Raw genomic sequence first — 18,533 nt, 5'->3', positions numbered from 1 at the left:
TAATGTTACCAGCACGCTGTCTTTCTGTCTTACATTTTCCAAGGATTTGTTCATCAGGCCGAGACTACTGAGTAGTGGTCGGTATTGAATGCGTGATAGTGCAAATACTGCTATTACAAGTCTTATATTCTCAGATTAGCAACTCCAGCTAAAAGAGCAACTTATTGAGACCCTGCTTCAAAATATAAAATAGGGGCTGGGGATTTAGCTCAGCGGCATAAGCGCCTGCCTTGCAAGCAGGCAGTCGTGAGTTCGATTCCTGGTATCGATAAAAAGGAAAACGACAACAAACAAACAAACAAACAAACAAACAAACAAAAATATATAAAATAAAAAAGAATTGGGGTTGTAGCAACTTATTGAGACCCTGTTTCAAAATAAAAAAGAATCGGGGTTGTAGCTCAGTGGTAGAGTGGTTGCCTAGGATGTACAAGGCCTTGGGTTTGATCTCTAGAACTGCAGAAACAGACAAATAGTCAGCTAATGATTGTAATAATAATCAAATAATTAAATATTTCGCAAAGAGTGGGTCACATACGCATAGGGAAGAATGACATGATTTTAGGTGACACATGAACATGTTTTTAAAAATAAGCTCTTAAAATAGTACTTATTTTGCCATATTTTAGAAAAATAATCAACATAAATTCAAGATTTTATGTATTTAGCTTATGATGAGCCTAGAAATTTTTTACTGGGTATAAATGAAATTTAAAAAGTGAAGTAATTTAGCTCTGCAGATGGCCAATGAATATGGCAAAAATCACTGAGCCAAATGAGGAATACCTACAATTTAGAAAATTCTAGGACAACATATAAGCGTGTTGTCGTGAAAAATATGATGAATTTTGTTATTTTTTGCGATGGACTTTCACTGTATAGTTCCGGCTGGCCTTAAATTCACTATTTAACTGAGGCTGGTCTCAAATGCTGTAGTCTTCAGCCTCAGGTTCCCAAGTGCTGGGACTACAGGTGTATGTCACCACACCCTGCCATAAATATGATGAATTTTTAAATTTAAAAGTTTATTACAACAAAAGACACATTGCCATTAGCTGTCCCCCAGAACACTGCTCCTAGTTTTTGTGGGGTTTTTTTTGTCTTTTTTGTTTGTTTGTTTTGTTTTGAGACAGTCTCGCTGTGCAGTTCAGGCTGGCCTTGAGCTCCCTTTGTAGCCCAGGCTGGTCTCAAACTGGAAAGGATCCTGCACCTCAGCCTCCCGAGTGCTGGGATTACAGGTGTGAGCCACCAAGCCCAGCAACTGCTCCTAGTTTTAAACACACTTTCCCCATTGTTCTTGCCACTTTCTGAAGCAGTTCTGGACGTCTTCTGAATTATGAGGCATGATTAAAAATATGGCAAATGCTGCTGCTGACCGCCATTCAGTGTAAAATATTACAGTGTATCCTCATGTAGTTTGTTCTCTCAGATCTGGCACTATGGACTTCTGGCTCCTCCCCAAAGTCAAAATGACTGTGAAGGGTAAACATTTTGAATTGATTCAGGACATTGAGGCAGGCAACAGTGCAACTAAAGACACTCATGAGAAAACCTTCCAGAACTGCTTTAGAAAGTGGCGAGGACAATGGGATAAGTATATTTCAAGTGAGGGTGAGTGTTTTAAGGGGAAATTAATAGCTGTGTGTCTCTTAATAGATTTAAAAATAAACACACCATATTTTTCAATCACACCTTTTATATGAAAATTTTCTTCAACTATACAAGATAAACTCTACAAACATGAACTATTATTACCTATAAATAATCTCTTTCCTTTTAGATAATGATAAATCCAAAGATGGATGATTAAGGGAGATGTTTAACTCCTCCATAATCTCCACCAGCTACTCCCTCCATTCTTTGATACAGACAGTGTGTTTTGTTTTGTTTTTGACAAGATCTTGCTATGTCAGTCTAGGCTGACCTTGAACTTGTTAGCCTCCTGCCTCAGCCTCCCGAGTGCTGGGATTATAGGTATGCACCACCACAGCTGGCTAGACGTTTTATTTTGAATGCCATCTTCCTTATCTTTTTCATTGCCAAAATAAGACACCTGACACCCAGAGTTAAAAGAGGCAAGGTTTATTTAGCTCAGTTTGTAGAAGTTTCAGTCTATAATTATAATTTGTATAGGTTTCAGTCTGTAGCCAGCTTAATCAAAGGCAGAATGGCATGGCTGTTGGGCATCACAGAGGAAACACAGAGCGTGGTAAATAGGCAGAAGACAGCAAGGCGGTACCAGCAGCAGCAGTGACCAAGCTTGACTTTATAGTTCACCCAGGCCACCCATATTTTGGACAATGTCATCTACATCCAGAGTGGGGCACCCTTACCCCTAGCATCATACCCGTAATCCCTGCATAACACACTCTGGATCCAGCCACCGCTGAAAAACCCCACTTATGACTGTGTGAGGCTTTGTACAGTATTTTTTTTTTGTCTTTTTCCTTTTTATCGGTACCGGGGATCAAACTCACGACTGCCTGCTTACAAGGCAGGTGCTTATGCCGCTGAGCTAAATCTCCAGCCCTGTGTGAGGCTTTGAGAGGGGGACATCTAGCTGGATATAAGCCGTGACAAGTGTCATGTGATGCCAACAATTTCCAGTCTCTTGTATCTCCTTCCAGAAACATTTATTAGTTTGCAGGCCCTGCCTGTGCTGTAACAAATATTGAAGCCCCTCTATGCACAAATCAGTTTATGGAGCCTTGGTTTTTCCCCTGGGCCTTAAGACCAAAGGCATTTTTCAATTGCAAATTAGAAGAAAAAAATACAAGCACGGAAGTGTAGAGTGGCTTCCATAAGATGCTGAGAAAGCCACATGAACTGCTGTGGGGTGTAGGCAGAGGGCAGACAGCAGAGAAAGGCTCAAAAACAGAAAAAAGCCTTAGAACAGGCCTGTACAAGGTTTACTGGGCAGAGCTGGGGCATAAGGAAGGAAGGAAGGTGGTAAACATGCTTCCGCTACTCCACGGGCCCGCTGCATGTTAAGAAGGGACAAATCTTAAATTCAGAGTTCAGACAATAGAGATGATATCTGCAGAACATTTTGCTATTTTTTTAACTGACCCATCTGTCCAAAAATGAACAAAATGCATGTCAACTCTGGCCCAGCCAGAGTGATTTCTGCCAGGAGTTGAGAATTTGGCTGACTCTGTGGGCAGAGTACCCTGGTACAAGTTCTATCTGTGCTCAGTGATGAATGAATTCACTCTGCCCTTATCCAGGGACAGCAAGCCTCCAAGTATCCCTTAAAAGACAACTATCTGAAAGTCCTGAGCTGCAACCTCACTCCCTGCCTGGCACCAATGTGTTCCAGGAAACACCATGAATCCAGAGCCTACAACCAGAAAGATGTATTCCCTTTAGAAGGTGCCCCCAGAGCACAAGGAAGAATGCACAAAAATTTGTTCAAGCTCAAAGGTCTTGTGCCCAACAGAAGAATCAAACTATGGTGGTGTTGGTGATACTGTGATGTGCATGTGTGTGCATAATGTATGTGAGTACTGGATGGATGAGGGGAGGTCCTTCCAGGAATCCTTGTTTTTTGGGCTGCAGCTACTTGTCATCTTGGCAATTATTGCTGCTCTAAAACTGGCTGCTACCTCCTCCCAACCTCTGGCTACCTGTGACACGTCCTGCCTGCAGTTAGAGAGGCCAAGCTGCGACTCTGCTTCCTGCATGTGCACCTGGATCAAGGGTGGGTGGAAGGTTTAGTCACCTATTGAATGCGATGTAGTATTTCTAGCCTGAGGTAAAGACAATTGTTGCTATGCCCAGCCCCAGAGGCTTCAAGGAGCTGACACCTTATTGGTGAGAAAGGCCAGGCCTAAGGGATAGGGGCAGCAGTAGTTGTTGCTTAGGGGCAGAGAAGGGGAGTCTGATGGAATGCACTTCCAGAAAATGAGAAGCCAAGACCTTGTCTAAGAAATTCGAAAGAGGTACCTGTGTGGACATGTCTGACATGAGCTGAGGTTCCAAACCTCCCTACCTCCCCACTTTCTGTCCCTATCTTCCCTTTGCATGCTCCATTTTCCCAACAAACTTCACTGACAAAAATAAGTTAAAAGGTAAAATTACAAAGCCTTTCAAGATAGGGACCGCCAGGCAGTAATCTCTAAATATAGGGTATCTTGGATTAGTCAGGCCTTCAACCTCTCAACTGAGTGGATGGCAAAGGTTTAAGTTAAAGAGACAAGTGGTATGATTTTAGGGCTCCAGAAGGAGCCCTAAAACCTGGTAGCAGAATTCAAAATTCTCTGGGGGCTTGGATTGAGAACTTCTCTGGGTGGCCTGTATTTATGTATTTATTTGGTTTTCAAACAGGGACAGGGTTAGAGTAGAAAATGCAAGAAAATGAGCAGGACCTTGGGAGGGGTTCAAGGATTTAGGGTTGGTAACAGACTATGGTAATTTAGGAGAAGAATTTTAGGAGAGAGCCTCCAGGTTGAATTGCACTTCAGGAGTGAAATGCCTGCAGCTACGGTCTCTCCTTAGCTGGGGTGGGAGTCAGGTATGTGACTCTGGGCCAGTCTGTTCCCCTCAGAGGACCTCAGTTCTCCATCAACCTTATAAAGAGATTTAATACTATAACAGGTAGAGTGAGATCGGCAAGTCTCAGCCTCGAGACAGCTGGTGCCACGTTTTGAGGGGAGCAATTTGGCAAGACATGGGCCATCACAAGAACATTCGTGTGTGTTGTTATAATCATCCCGTCCTTTAGTGTGATCTCAGTGCAGTGATCTACAGAATAAAGAAAAGCTTAAAGCTCTTTGCAAGAATATGCATAGTGTGGTACTGTTTATCACTGCAGAATACTGGAGGCAAAACTCACTGTTAGAATCAGAGAATAATGGTTAATTAAATAATGCTGGATCTAGGTTTGGGGGGGCCTCAGTGATAGAAAGCCTCTTATGCACAAGGCCCTGGATTTGTTCTCCAACCCTAGGGGAAAATGATATTGCCCCCTGTTATAACTTGGGCCCCGGTATAAAATCCAAGGAGGCAAGAGACTGAAAATTTAGGTGGCAAAGGCTTTATTTCCAGGCCTGGCGACCAGTCTCCGGGAGCCAATTTGGAGACTGTCCCCCAGAGACTGAAGGGAGGACTTTAAAAAGAGGCTGGAGGAAAAGGGGGGGGGGGAGAAACAAAGAAACCTGCAGAGCCATCAAACTTGTTGACCCGAGTCTGGAAACTGTATTGCTGTCCACTTAGCTCTGACAATCTCGGGAGTTCCTGGTGTTTCTCAAATTACTCCCATCCTACAGACTGACTTTATCTCGGAGTGGCACATCTGCAGCAATATTTGGGGAAGAAAGTGGACAGTTAATTATCCCAGGACAGCTTGTTTTCGCTAGTGGGTGCGAAGGGGTCAAGAGTTACAAGAAGCTGAAACTTAAGTTTTACAAAGATCTGATATCTAACTCATTTGATGCATACAGAACAAAAGGAAAGCACCGATTGGGGTTTGGGCCATAGTATTTCCCGGTAATTTCTTTGAAGCTAAACAGTTCTTAAAATTTGGGGCAGGCTCATTTTATGACAGATCATCACCGGGTCAGGAAGAGGTCACCAGAAACCCAAATTCTTTATGGCCTAGATAGATAGGTGAGGGGAGGAGGCAATAAGGCGCCATACAGAACAGAAAACGGCGGTTATGTGTCAAGATCAGGGTAAAGGGTTAAACTCATACGCAAATCTCTCTGCACACAAGCAGGTTACTTTAAACAAGTATAAATTAATGGGCCATTCTAGTTTTCTTTAGCTCTTTAGCGGAGAATAGAGGCGCCTAACAGTGATTAACAACCCTTGTTAGCTTGTTTTAGCACAACTTCTGTAGTTTGGAGAGGGCAACAATGGTTAACATATCAATTAGGTGAGATTCTTGCAATTCTTTACAGAGGAGAGTATTGCTCAACATATCAATTAGGTCACTTAACATATCAGTTAGGGAAAAAGGATAAAAAAAACACATTTAGTAAGCCACTTTACAGGTTTGCTATAATATACATATAACGAAGCTATTTTCTTAGAGTACAACACCCCCAATACATGAACTATGCAGTTATCAGAAGGAAAACCTTAAGTAGCTTGAGAAATTCTTATGATAATTAAAATCAAAGTAAAGAAGTAAGACGTAAAACTCCATGTACCTGAATGATGCGATGAAAATGTGTTTTTGGAGAGAAAGACTATATATAATGAGCAAGGATGTAACTTGTTTGGATGGTAAAATCATGGAGTGACCTCTTTTCATTTGTTCAGATCTTGTGTTCTATTTTTATATTATTACTTTTTGTGTAACAAAAGTAGTTACGAGGTGAGGAAAATCTAAATTATGGACCCAGTGGCTGCTTTGGGGATTAACAATACCCTGTAATGTTCTGATTGGTGTTCACACAGAGTAAAGTCCTTATTCAGCTCTCTGGATAGCCCCATATTGCTTAGCAACCGCTTGCTCAATAGCAGTTGCTAAGAAACCAGAGACAGAGCTGGATTCCTGAATCACAATCCATTGTCCATTACACAGTCAGCATCTTCCTCTCAATTTCTCTGTAACAGTGTTATGTTCCCCTCCCTTGCTTACCTTTTCTGAGTTTCTCGCTGCCTGGGGCTAATCTGCTTGTGGTGTGCAATGATAGGGCCCACCACAATGTGGGGGATCACAGGTTTCATAAGACCCTCTTCTTTCCTGTGCTTCAGAATTGGGGCCTAGACCAAGTTTGTGCTTAGTTTAAACTTGAAGTTTGTGGTTATCATTGAGATGAGCATTGCTTACATCCTCTATACAATCATGAACCCTGGAGACCCTTCTTCCCCTGGGAGATTCCTCCTAGAGAGTTACTGAGCTCAGCTCAGTATTCCCACTAACTACCTTAGCAAGTACTGGACCCAGCCGAAGCCGAAATTTGTGCCTCTTGAATGAATTGTTATATTATTATTATTGTTATTACTGTTTGCCATACTGGAGATTGAACCTAGGGCCCTCACAGCCCCTGTTAAATGTTGAGACAGGTTATTTGTAAGTTACTAAGTTGTTTAACCCGGACTTGAACCTGCAATCCTCCTCAGCCTCCACCTTCTGGGATTGTAGTATGCATCATTATGCACAACTTGAGTGAACTTTTTTGCAGGGTTCCAAGTAGCCCACTTTAATGCAAAAAATTAATCTAGAGTGAATTCATCCAGACAAAAAAACACTTTTTTTTTTTTTGTCTTTTCGAGATAGGGTTTTGCTATGTAGTTCAGGTGGACTCGAACTTACTTTGTAACTCAGGCTAGCCATGAAATTTGCAGTGATCCTCCTACCTCAGCTTCCCAATTGCTGCAATAACAGGGGTGCAGTACCATCCCTGGCCTAGATTGCCTTTTTTTTAACATACTCACAGTTCAAGGGGATCAGTGTCCATAACCTGAGATTGTGAAGGACCACGCGTGTTTCACAAGAAGTAAGGACTGTATGTGTGGTAGGGGTGGGAGAGGATGGCAAACCTGATTGTCAGCCTAAGAACTTCTGGGTAGATAGTGTTTAATAAGCAATTTAAATTGAGATTTAAAGAATGTGATACATTGCATTATCGAAAATGTCCACTTCAATATCTATGTCCCATACTCTTCTTGCAAGTCACTGACCCACCCAACCACTGAGAGGGAGGTCAAGTTCCTTCCCTTGACTCTGGGATGAGGGTTGTGACTGGTGTCACTCTTGGACCGTGATGGAGGTGACACTACGGGGCTTCCCAGGCTGAGTAATACAAAGGTACAGATTCTGCCTGTCCCAGTCTCTGTCTCTGTTTCTGTGTGTCAGTCTTTCTCTTTGTCTGTCTCTGTCTGCACCTGTCTGCCTGTCTACCTCTGTCTCTTCTCTCTCTCTCAGCAGTCACCCTTGCAAACCACCTACTGTGTTGTAGCCACACGCATGCAGATGCTCTAGCTGGGAGTTCCAGCTAAGATCTCAGCTCACAGGCAGCACCAGCCATTACACACGTGAGTGAGCAGCCTTTAGATGATCCAAGCTGACAGCTTTTGAACTCCTTCACTAATACTGAACATAGTAGGGACATGTTCCAAATTTGCAGTGTCTGAGCAAAAAAAATTTTATCACTTATGCAACTGTAATAAATGGAACCGTAGATAACTAGAAATAAAATAGAATATGGTTGTATAAGAAAATAGGAAAGGAACTCAGTTGGAAATCAAGAAGAGTCATTTGTTAAGATTTTTTTCTCACCTATTCTCATGTTAAAGCTTAATTCCCCAATGTAAGCAGTGTGGCCTCTAAGGGAGATACGTAATTAGGCCATTGGCACCATCTTTATAAAGGATTTTTATTTTGAGACAGGGTATCACTAAATTCCTCAGACTGAGCTCAAACTTGTGAGCCTCCTACCTCAGCCTCCCAAGAAGTTGGGACTATAGGTATGTGCCACCATGCTCTGCTTAAAATTTTATGTAAATGGAATCATATAGTAGATATGCACCTTAAGAATTCAGCAGAATTATTTTGAGGCTCTTGTATATTATATTTCTTTCTTTTTAAAAAAAGTTTTTGGTACCAGGGACCGAACTCATGACCACATGCTTGCAAGGCGGGCGCTAGCTGCTGAACTAAATCCCTGGCCCAAGGCTCTTGGTATGTTATTGTGTGTATTAGCTGTTTGTTAATTTTTATTTCTGGGTGGTATCCCATCATATGAATATATGATTCACAATTCATTCATCAACCTGTTAGTAGGTATTTAGGTTTCTTCTAGTTTTTGGCTATTACCAAAAAACAAAGCGAAGTGAGCTTCCATGAACACTTGTAATACAAGTCTTTGTATGACCTTGTGCTTTGTTTCTCTTAGGTAAGTACCAAGGATTGGTGTTATAATCTTGGCTGCCAATGACCTAACAGCCCAGTGAAGAATGGTGCCAGTGTCTGCACATCTTACTGGGAGATGGGCCTTTAGTGAGCTATTCACTTTTTTTTTTTTTTTGTCTTTTTCCTTTTTATCGGTACCAGGGATCGAACTCACGACTGCCTGCTTACAAGGCAGGCGCTTATGCCGCTGAGCTAAATCCCCATCCCCAGCTATTCACTTTTTATAGCACAGTGCCTCACACAGCTATCTCAGTTGTTGCTGATATTTCTGAATCTGGAGTTTGCCTGGTTAAGTTTCTACAGAGACCCAACATTGAGCCTTTCTGCAGGGATAAGGGAGCTGCAATGTTTTACCTTTGCAGGCTGGTGAGGGCAGAGAGAGGCCTGGGGACTCTCCCCTACATGGCTGCTCCTAATGCAGACTTCCAGTAAATCCTACTGCATTAGGCCTGCCTGTGAGTTTTGCAGGGGTTTTGCAGCGCAAATGCTTCTTCTGCAATTCAGCTTTCCCTGTTCTGTTAAAGTAGACCTGTATTCTACTGCTTTCCATCTTCTAAATTATGTGTTGGCATCTAATGTGTCATATTTTCTCCACTTCTCCCAGGACTGTACTTTATTCCTTATGGATGGTTTAGTGGGCTGTCAGGAAGGAGCAAAGATCACTCTGTATATGGAATCCGTAGTTATCTGGAAGCATTGCTAATTTTCACAATGTAAATTGTATGCATTCGTTTATATTTCACGTGCCAGGGATCTCTCTAGCATGTGAGTTGCATCAGTAATTTATACATACAAAATAGAAAAAAGTAGACTAGGGGTTGTAGCTCAGTGGTAGAGTTTGTGGCTAGCATATAGGAGTCCCTAGGTTAGGTTCTCAGCACCTACCCCCCAAAAAACAAAGAAAAAAAGAAAGTAAAAATAGACAATTAGAACAGAATAGAAGGGATCAGGAGTGTCGAGTAGGAGATACAGTGATATCAGTTTACAAATCAGTTTATGAATCTAATTTGCTTTACTTTTTTGGGAGAGATGGCTGTGTTTGTGTTGTGAGGACCTTGATTGTTTGTCACCTGACATGGAATTTGTGAATAGAAACAAAATTTTTTCAAAAGCTTTTTATTTTGAACCAAATTGTTGGCAAACAGAGGTATGACAATATTACAGTGGGTGAAAGAGTTTTGCCCTAGAATAAATTACAGGACATTATGGGGGTGGAAGGCCAAATTGGGGATGTTTACCCTGAGGTCACTTCTCCTTCCCTATTATAACTTCCTTTTTCCTTTCCCAGTGTGTGCGAAGAAAATTCCAGTCAGCTCCTCACCTGTCATCAGTGCCCGCCCTAAGCACCACTCCAGGTCAAAAGTTACACGTACCCCATACCCTATATCCAGGGTACGGGAAAAACCCAGACTGCTCCCAGAGATGGGCTTCTCTCCACATCCTTAGAACAAAGGCCACTTTTACTTTTATATTATACTTCTTTATTGCACCAAAAAAACTAACATTATGGTACTGAAACCCAGGATGGCAGAGTGAGCTGGCTCCCGGGAGTCACTCCCAGTTTGAGCTCCCTTCCCAATCTAGGGCCTTCTCTAGGAAGCATTTCTCAGAATGATTTTTCCTTTCAATGGAAGCTGTTCAATTTGTCACCATTAGCCTGCATACCATACCGATTTATCTCACTTATCACAAGTGAGCCATTTTCCATCAGGGGTTTTCTGTTACTGTGGGCCAGGCCCACGCCCACGCCAGATTACCCATTGCCATCTGTGGACAAAGTTAGCAGCTCTCACCTTCCTTGGATGGTCTGCGGCAAAACTGTTACTCTTGTCCTCTGGGATCCCAACCTGTGCTTTTTGGTGATGCTTAATGAAATCATGTTGGAGTCTTACTTATCATGCTTCCTATTCTGGACAACTTCTTTTAATAAGTGTGATCTGGGAAAACATTCATGTCCCTTGGGGGGAAGCTAAAGCTCTTACATCCCGAGGCAAACTTGTTCTTTTGGCTCACTTTTAATTCAGTCATGGGGAATACTATTTCCTGTTCCCCCAAAAGCACACCTCTGGGGCGCCTGGTTCATAACTTTGGTGCTGTAAAGAAGGCTATAAATATCAAAAAAACGAACCTTTAACTGCTAGGTGGCATGGCTGACCTACAAGTGTAATGACAGCCCATGGCCTAAAGAGGGGGACGTTTGACCCTTGTATTCTTCAAAATTTAATTAACTTTTGTTACACTGGGGACAAGTTAGCAGAAATCTCATATGTACAGGCCTTCCTTACCCTAAAGACGTGGTTTTCTCTCATTCAGTCATGTATAGTAGCCCACGTATTTCTAGCTAACTCTACTGTACCAGACTCTCCCCTCCTCCCCCCCAGGCCCCTTAGGTGATGTGCCTCCTGTCTTTACTCCCCCTCTTCCAATCCCCAAGATCAAACCCCACAGCCTTCTCAGCCAAAGCTTTCTGTGCCTCCTGTGCCACCCTCTCCCTCTCTCTCACCCATACTGGCCTCTAATCCTTCCCTTAGTTTCTCTCCCCAGTCTCTGATTTCTCAGTCCCCTCTAGCTGAGCCATCTATTCTGTTGGATGGCTCTACTTTGTCCCCTAACCCCATGTTGACATTTTCTTGCCTCCTTACCATACTTGATCTCATGCATTTCAGCCATCTAGCAGACCACATGGTTCTCAGCAGCCATCTTGTTGCAGCTCACAAGGAGGACAGCTACCATCTTGTGGCCCTCTGCCACATAACAGTGTGCTGCCATCCTGCAACAGGCCACAGGGTCAATGGACACCATCTTGCAGTCCCTCATCATGTGACCAGCAGCAGCCATCTTGTTGTGGGTCACATGATGACCAGTCGCCATCTTGTGCCCCCTCACTGCATCACCAGTAGCAGCCATTTTGCTGTGGGTCACACAGTAATCAGTTGACATCTTGTGTTTCCCCATTGCATTGTGATGAGTGCCATTTTGTAGTCAGTCGTTGGGTAACTGCCCACACATAACTGCTGGGAGATTGGCTGCTCGGTGACCATGCACAACTCCTCTGCATCCTTCTCAGCCTCAGTCTCTATTCCCTCTTTGGGAACAGGCTGGCCCCAAAGGATTAGTTCATATTCGTGTTCCTTTTCCCCTCTCTAACCTATCTCAGATTAGCCATAAATTACATTGCTTCTCTGTTGACCTACAGAATTACATTAGAGAATTTAAATTTATAACTAATTGTTATGATTTACATTTCAAGGATATTTATGTGATTCTGAACACCACCCCTCAGTTTATAAGAGCAAACTCAGCTGTAGCAAGCAGCTTGAGAAGAAGCCAATTGCAGATATAAGGCAAATACTGCTGAGAATGACCCTGGAGTGCCTGAACAGCATCTGAACTGGAATTACCAACATGGAGAAGGTTCTTATAAACTATATATGACGGTTGAATGTATAATTGCGGGCCTTAGTCAAATAGCTCACAAACATACTAACTATAACAAGCTTTTAGAACAGGTCCAAGAGGCTAATGAGAATCCAGCTGTGTTCCTAAATTGGCTTAGGGACACCTTAATTAAGTTTATATATATGTATTTTTTTTGTCTTTTTCCTTTTTATCGGTACCAGGGATTGAACTCACGACTGCTTGCTTTCAAGGCAGGCGCTTATGCCGCTGAGCTAAATTCCCAGCCCCTTAATTAAGTTTACTAATGTAAACCCAGACTCTCATAAAGGGACAATTATTATTATTTTTTTTCTGTACCAGGGATCAAACTCACATCCATGTGCTTGCAAGGCAGGCACTTTTGCCACTGAGCTAAATCCCCAGCCCCAGGACAATTGTTATTAACTCATTTTATTTCTGTCTGCTCCTGAAATTTGTGCAAAATTACAAAAGGCTGAACTTGGCCCTCAAACCCCATAGCGAGAACTTCTTAATATGGCTTTCCATGTTTCCAACAACAGAGAAAAAACTCAAAAAGTAGAAAAAGAGGCACAAAAAAATAAACTTGCTAAATATCAATCTGATCTTTTAGCAGTGGCACTTGGGCTCCCAAGACAGGAAAATCAAAACAAGGTGGAGCTGCCCGAGCCCCTCCTGGACCGTGTTTCAAGTGCAACAAGGAAGGACATTGGGCAAGAGAGTGCCCCAACTCAGGCGTTCCTTTGGGGCCTTGCCCTTATTGCAATCTCAAGGGCCATTGGAAGAAAGAGTGACTGTCCTGACTGCCAGAGAGCAGGAGATCTTGTCACCACCAGATTCATCACTGACTGATCTACTTAGACTTGCTGCCGAAGATTGATGGGGCCTGGGGCCCATACCCCCCATTAAGGTGTCCTTCTCAGAGCCCCAAGTCCCAGGGGAGGCTCAGGTAAGATACTATCTGTACTTGTAGACATGGCGGTGACTTGTAGTTTACTTCCTGAGTTTTCAGGCCATTGTATTAAGTCCTCAGTCTCTGTAGTTGGTGTTGATGGCCCACCTACAGCCTCTACAGACAGGCCCTATTCCATGCAGGTTCCAGACTCTCTTCTTTACCCGTGGCTTCCTAGCAATTCTAACAGGTCCCACACCCTTTTTGGGTGATCTTCTTCAAAAGCGTAGCTTTTCTCCCTCCCCACAGCTCTAGTCCTCCAAATACCCTCACAATGTGCTACAAAATCATCCCCTCCTCTCCTTTCTTCTCTGGTTGGTCCCATAGTTTGGGGCATCTCCAATCCCACCCACACTACCTATGTCACACCTATTTTAGTTTGTCTCAGGGATCCTTCAATTTTTCTTTGCATTACCCAATATCCTGTAGCTCCCAAACATTTATGGGGACTTAAACACGTAATCAAGTGCCTTTTAGACAACAGTTTTCTTAAACCTACCCATTTACCCTACAATACTCCCATTCTCCTGATACTCCAGCCTGTTTTTACTGTGTATTACAGGACCTTAGGGTAATTAATAGCACTGTTACCCCAATTCGTCCAGTAGTGCCAAATCCTTATACCATGTTCTCTCTCTTATCCCTCGCTCCACCACTCACTTTACAGTTGTAGATCTTAGAGATGCCTCTTTTTAAGCCATCCTCCTACACCCTGATTGTCAGGATTTCTTTACATTTACATGGAGTGACCCAGACACTCTCAGGTCTCAACAACTTACTTGGACAGTGCTCCCTCAAGGGTTTAGAGACAGTCCTCAGTTCTTTAGCCAAGCTCTTGTTGCTGACCTTACAGCACTTGACCTCAAACCTAGCACCCTCCTTCAATACATTTATGACCTTCTCTTTATGTTCTCTATCCCATACATTAGCCACACAGCATTCAGCCAGTCTCCTTAATTTTCTCGCCAGTCGTGGGTACAGGGTTTCTCCTGCTAAAGCCCAAAGAGCTCTCCGAGAAGTCAAATATCTAGGTCTCTCTCTCTCACTCCTACCAACCTGTTTCATCACTACAGATTGTAAGGTGATTCTTCGGGATCTCCAGGTACCCACAACCAAGCAACAGTTTATATCTTTCCTAGGTTTAGCTAATTTCTTTTGTCTCTGGTTTCCTAACTTTGCAGCTCTAGCCCAACTCCTCTATAAAGCTTCTAAAGGCTTCTTACCAAAATCCCTGAACCCCCCATACATGCCGCCTTTCAGAAATTGAAAGAAGCCCTCCTAAGAGCTCCCGAACTTACTCTTCCTGACCCCACTCAACCCTTCACTCTATACACTACTTCTCAGGGCCACAATGCTGTAGGTGTACTGGGACACAAAAAGGGACCTTTTTCCTAGTGGTAGCCTACTTGTCAAACCAGTTAGACAACACAGTAAAAGGTTGGGTACCTTGTCTCCAAGCTCTTGCGGCTACAGCCCTACTGACACAGGACGCTAAAAAGTTTACATTAGGGCAGTACACTCACATCATCACCTAAATGAGCTCATCTCTCATAACACACTCCCTGCTCTGATGACCAATTCTCACCTTTAACAGGTACATCCAGCCCCTCTCAGGACCCTTGTGTCTCTATTGCAACTAGTGGTCCTCTTAACCTGGCAACTTTGCTTCCCACCTCAGAAGGCCACCATGACTGTATTGAGGTCTTACAGATGACTCCTGCCCCTTTCTCTCACATTACGAGTATACCTCTCTCTTTAGCTTTTGACACCTGGTTCATAGATGGCAGTTCAACAAACACAGACAAACAAAAGAGAGCAGGATATACAATAGTTAGCCAGTCAAAAGTCAGAGACTAATCCACTGCCACCTGGGACATCTTCCCAGTGAGCAGAACTTGTTGCCCTTACAAGGGCTCTTACACTAGCAAAAGACAAAGCCCTAAATATACACACTGATTCAAAGTATACATTTGGCATTTTACATTCCCATGCCACTATATGGCAAGAAAGGGGTTTATCACCTCTCCATGGGGCAAGATTGGTTCAATGTGGAGAAACCTGGGAACTCATAGGAGATGGACATAAGGTATGACAGAACAATGGTTAGCCAATAAGATTAATAGTTCAGGTAAAATGGATTAATTTGGGGACAAATGGGGAGGGAGTCAGGTAGAAAGTGGACATTCTTATGGAGCAGTGACTTTTCTCATACGGGCCTGGGATGGTGACTCCTGACTTCCTCAGAGTGATAGAGAACTATTTAGAGTATCAATCCTTAGAATGTGGGTGAATTTGTCTGACCTTTTGGCTTGAGGCCTGGCCCACAACAGGAGGTGTCTGTCTCCTGTTTGTCTCCACAGTTGCAAGGTTTCTGGGCTTCTGCACTGGCTCCTTGGAGGACCTAGCTCTATCTCACTACCTAACTCAGCTGCCTGTTACAAAGGGACAGTTAATGGCCACATTGCCCCAACAGGTGCAGCAGCACAACTTCTAGCAAAATGCCCCTTCTTCCTGCAACAAAAAAAGCAGCTTTGTTTTTTCTCTTTTCATTAGGCTCTCAGCTGATAACCTGAGTGATTATGATTTGTCTTGGACTATTGGGGATTCCACGTTCAGTAACAAAGTAGATATGCTGGAAATCTTCCATGTACTCCCCTTCCTGGCAGTCAGAGGTACTCTGGCTTCTTTTAGCATCAGTGGCAAGGGAGATGGAGAAAATGGCTCTACTCCACGAGCTTGGATTCAGAGAGAAAGCACTGGTTCCTACTTGCCTCTTCTGTGTTGAGGCCCATCTCTTGGCTCTCCCCATGAGCTCTGACTCTTACTTCAGAATATTACTGCATCTTGAGGACCCACCTCCTTCCTTCTTCTCTTCCCCGTGGTTCTATATGCCAGTGTCTGGACTCCAGGTCTCCCAGAAGCTGAGTTGCTTTTGCTCACCATTGGGCCACTTTCTAGGAAGTCCCTTTGTATATATTTTTAAACAAATGGTGTGAGAGGAGGACATTTCTAAGGAATTTTTTTTGTTCTTTTTAAAATCAAAGAAATATCTTATTGTTGGGTGATTCCTCTCTATGCAGAAAGTTGTATTACAAGAAAAGCTCTAGCTGATTATCATGCACTTTATTTCACAAAGTGTTAATCATCAGTGGAACACAGTCCCAGTGAGGAGACACAGAAGCCTGAAGTGGGGAAGGACTTCAGGATTCAATTCAAGTATGTGGAGATGAAAGTCACACAAGGGGATGAAACTTTCGTTCCCCTATATGTCCTACCATGTCCAGTTTGAGTTCATGTTCTCTAAAATAGAAGAATGAATTTTAGGAACAACAGAGGTTAAGAGCAGAATATATTTATTGAGAGAAAGAAAACTTCTGTTTGAGAGAGAGAGTCAGGAGTCTCAAGTGTTTTTACAGGGAAGTCTGACCTCCAGGGGTCTCCTTTGCACTTAGGGCATGGCTCGGGGGGCATTTTAACGCAGTCCCCCTTGAAGTGGCCTGGCTTGTGGCAGCAATGTGGGTGTCATCATTGAGCTCTTCTTGGAACTACGTGAATCAGAGTTAAGGTCTGTTTTTAAGGCCACAGTAAAGATAGCCATTTTTTGGTCTCTTTGTTTTCTCTCTTTGGTTTTCTCCCAGTCTGATTATAGAATACTAAGGAAGCAGGTTTCACTAAAGTGAACTATCTGGAGCAAAGGCTATCTTTTATAGCTTTTTCTAATGTCTGGAGTTGACTGGGTAATACACATGTCAAAATCTGTCCCTCTATTGAATCAGGATCTACAGACATGTGTTTTATTAGTGCCTCTGATAAATGATCTAAGAAGTCATGGGGCTTTAACCTTTTTTTCCTGAGAAATAGCAGACAATTTAAAATAACTAGAAGGCTTGGTTTGTGTCCTTTTTTAGACCTTCTAAGAATACATACTTGAAAATGTCTCATGTTCCAATCTCCTGTACTGCTGTCAGGCCACTTGGGATCTTGGGTAAGAATTGTTTGTGCACCAGTGGGAACTTGTGGTTCTCCTGGCTGACTATCTTCTGGCCTTCTAAAATTAATGCTATGATATTCATCTCCAAAGGCAATAGCAGCTTGTAATGCTGCCTGTCTTTCATTAGAAGTCAATGTTTGATTTAAGAGTAAAGTACGTCTTTTGATTTAAGAGAAAGTATATCTTTCCAGCCTAGCTCATAGGTCTGAGAGTAAATCCTCTAAAGACATCAATGTCTTTATCAGGGTCATCTGAAAATTTTCCTAGTTCTAGCTTAATTTGCTTTAAATCACTGAGAGAAAGAGACATATGAATGGGAGTGGTCTCATAAGGATTATAATTATATCTGGAAAATGGATAAGAATTATTTTTTTTTTGTCTTTTTCCTTTTTGTCGGTACCGGGGATCGAACTCACGACTGCCTGCTTGCAGGGCAGGTGCTTATGCCGCTGAGCTAAATCTCTAGCCCCCAAGAATTATCTTTTAATGCAAAAAAAGTTTGAACATAATGCAATTCTAACCATTTTTCTTAAAATATGATTTTAGTTACAAAAGAGCATCATAATTAATACTTCCCACTGTATTCCATCTTGGCTGTAAGTGGGTAGGTAGTCCACACACACATGCAGAGAAATACCAATTGGCTCTTTTTCTACATGCAAGGGTTGAACATCTTCCAGAGCTTCAGAACGCATTCCAGAGAAGTGAGAGGCTTTGGTACTGAGTTGCCCATGTCTGTAATGCAAATGCAGGTATAAGTGTATGAAACTCTTTTTTCCCTAGGACCAGGAATCAAACTCAGGAGCTTTCTCTGAGCTATGAATGATATTGGGCTATCTAGCTATGCAAAAAAGGAAATAAAATAAATGTTCCCTAGGTGTTCCTTGGGTTGAAACTGCTCCAGGGTAGGTGGATACCTTTTAGAGAGCATGGAAGATAGATCTGGTCAGCCTATCCACCCGAGGCCTGGTACACAATCTTAGGCTCAGTTTCCATTAGGAATGCTTAAAGAAGGAAGTATAAATGTGTACCAAACTACTGCCTTTTGTTTATCACAAGAAAAGGTGGGCTAAAGCATTTTTATTCTGGGGAGATTCCCTGGGAAAAAAGAGACAACAAATAAACTTAAGGAACTTTGCCCTGGGCCCTCAGACAAATTTTCCAAGGCATTTGTGTTCTCTGATTATCTAGGTAATCTTTTTAGTGGAGGGACATGGCTATGTTTTATTTAAATTTCTGTATCTTTGAAGCTCACAGGTTAAACTTATAAATTATCATCTAGCAATTACATTTTACCAGCAAGTAAATCT

Source organism: Cavia porcellus, unplaced genomic scaffold (assembly GCF_034190915.1).
Source record: "Cavia porcellus strain 051 isolate PalLab524CR breed Dunkin Hartley unplaced genomic scaffold, mCavPor4.1 scaffold_32, whole genome shotgun sequence".
Taxonomy (NCBI): domain Eukaryota; kingdom Metazoa; phylum Chordata; class Mammalia; order Rodentia; family Caviidae; genus Cavia; species Cavia porcellus.
Note: the sequence above shows the minus strand (reverse complement) of the source record.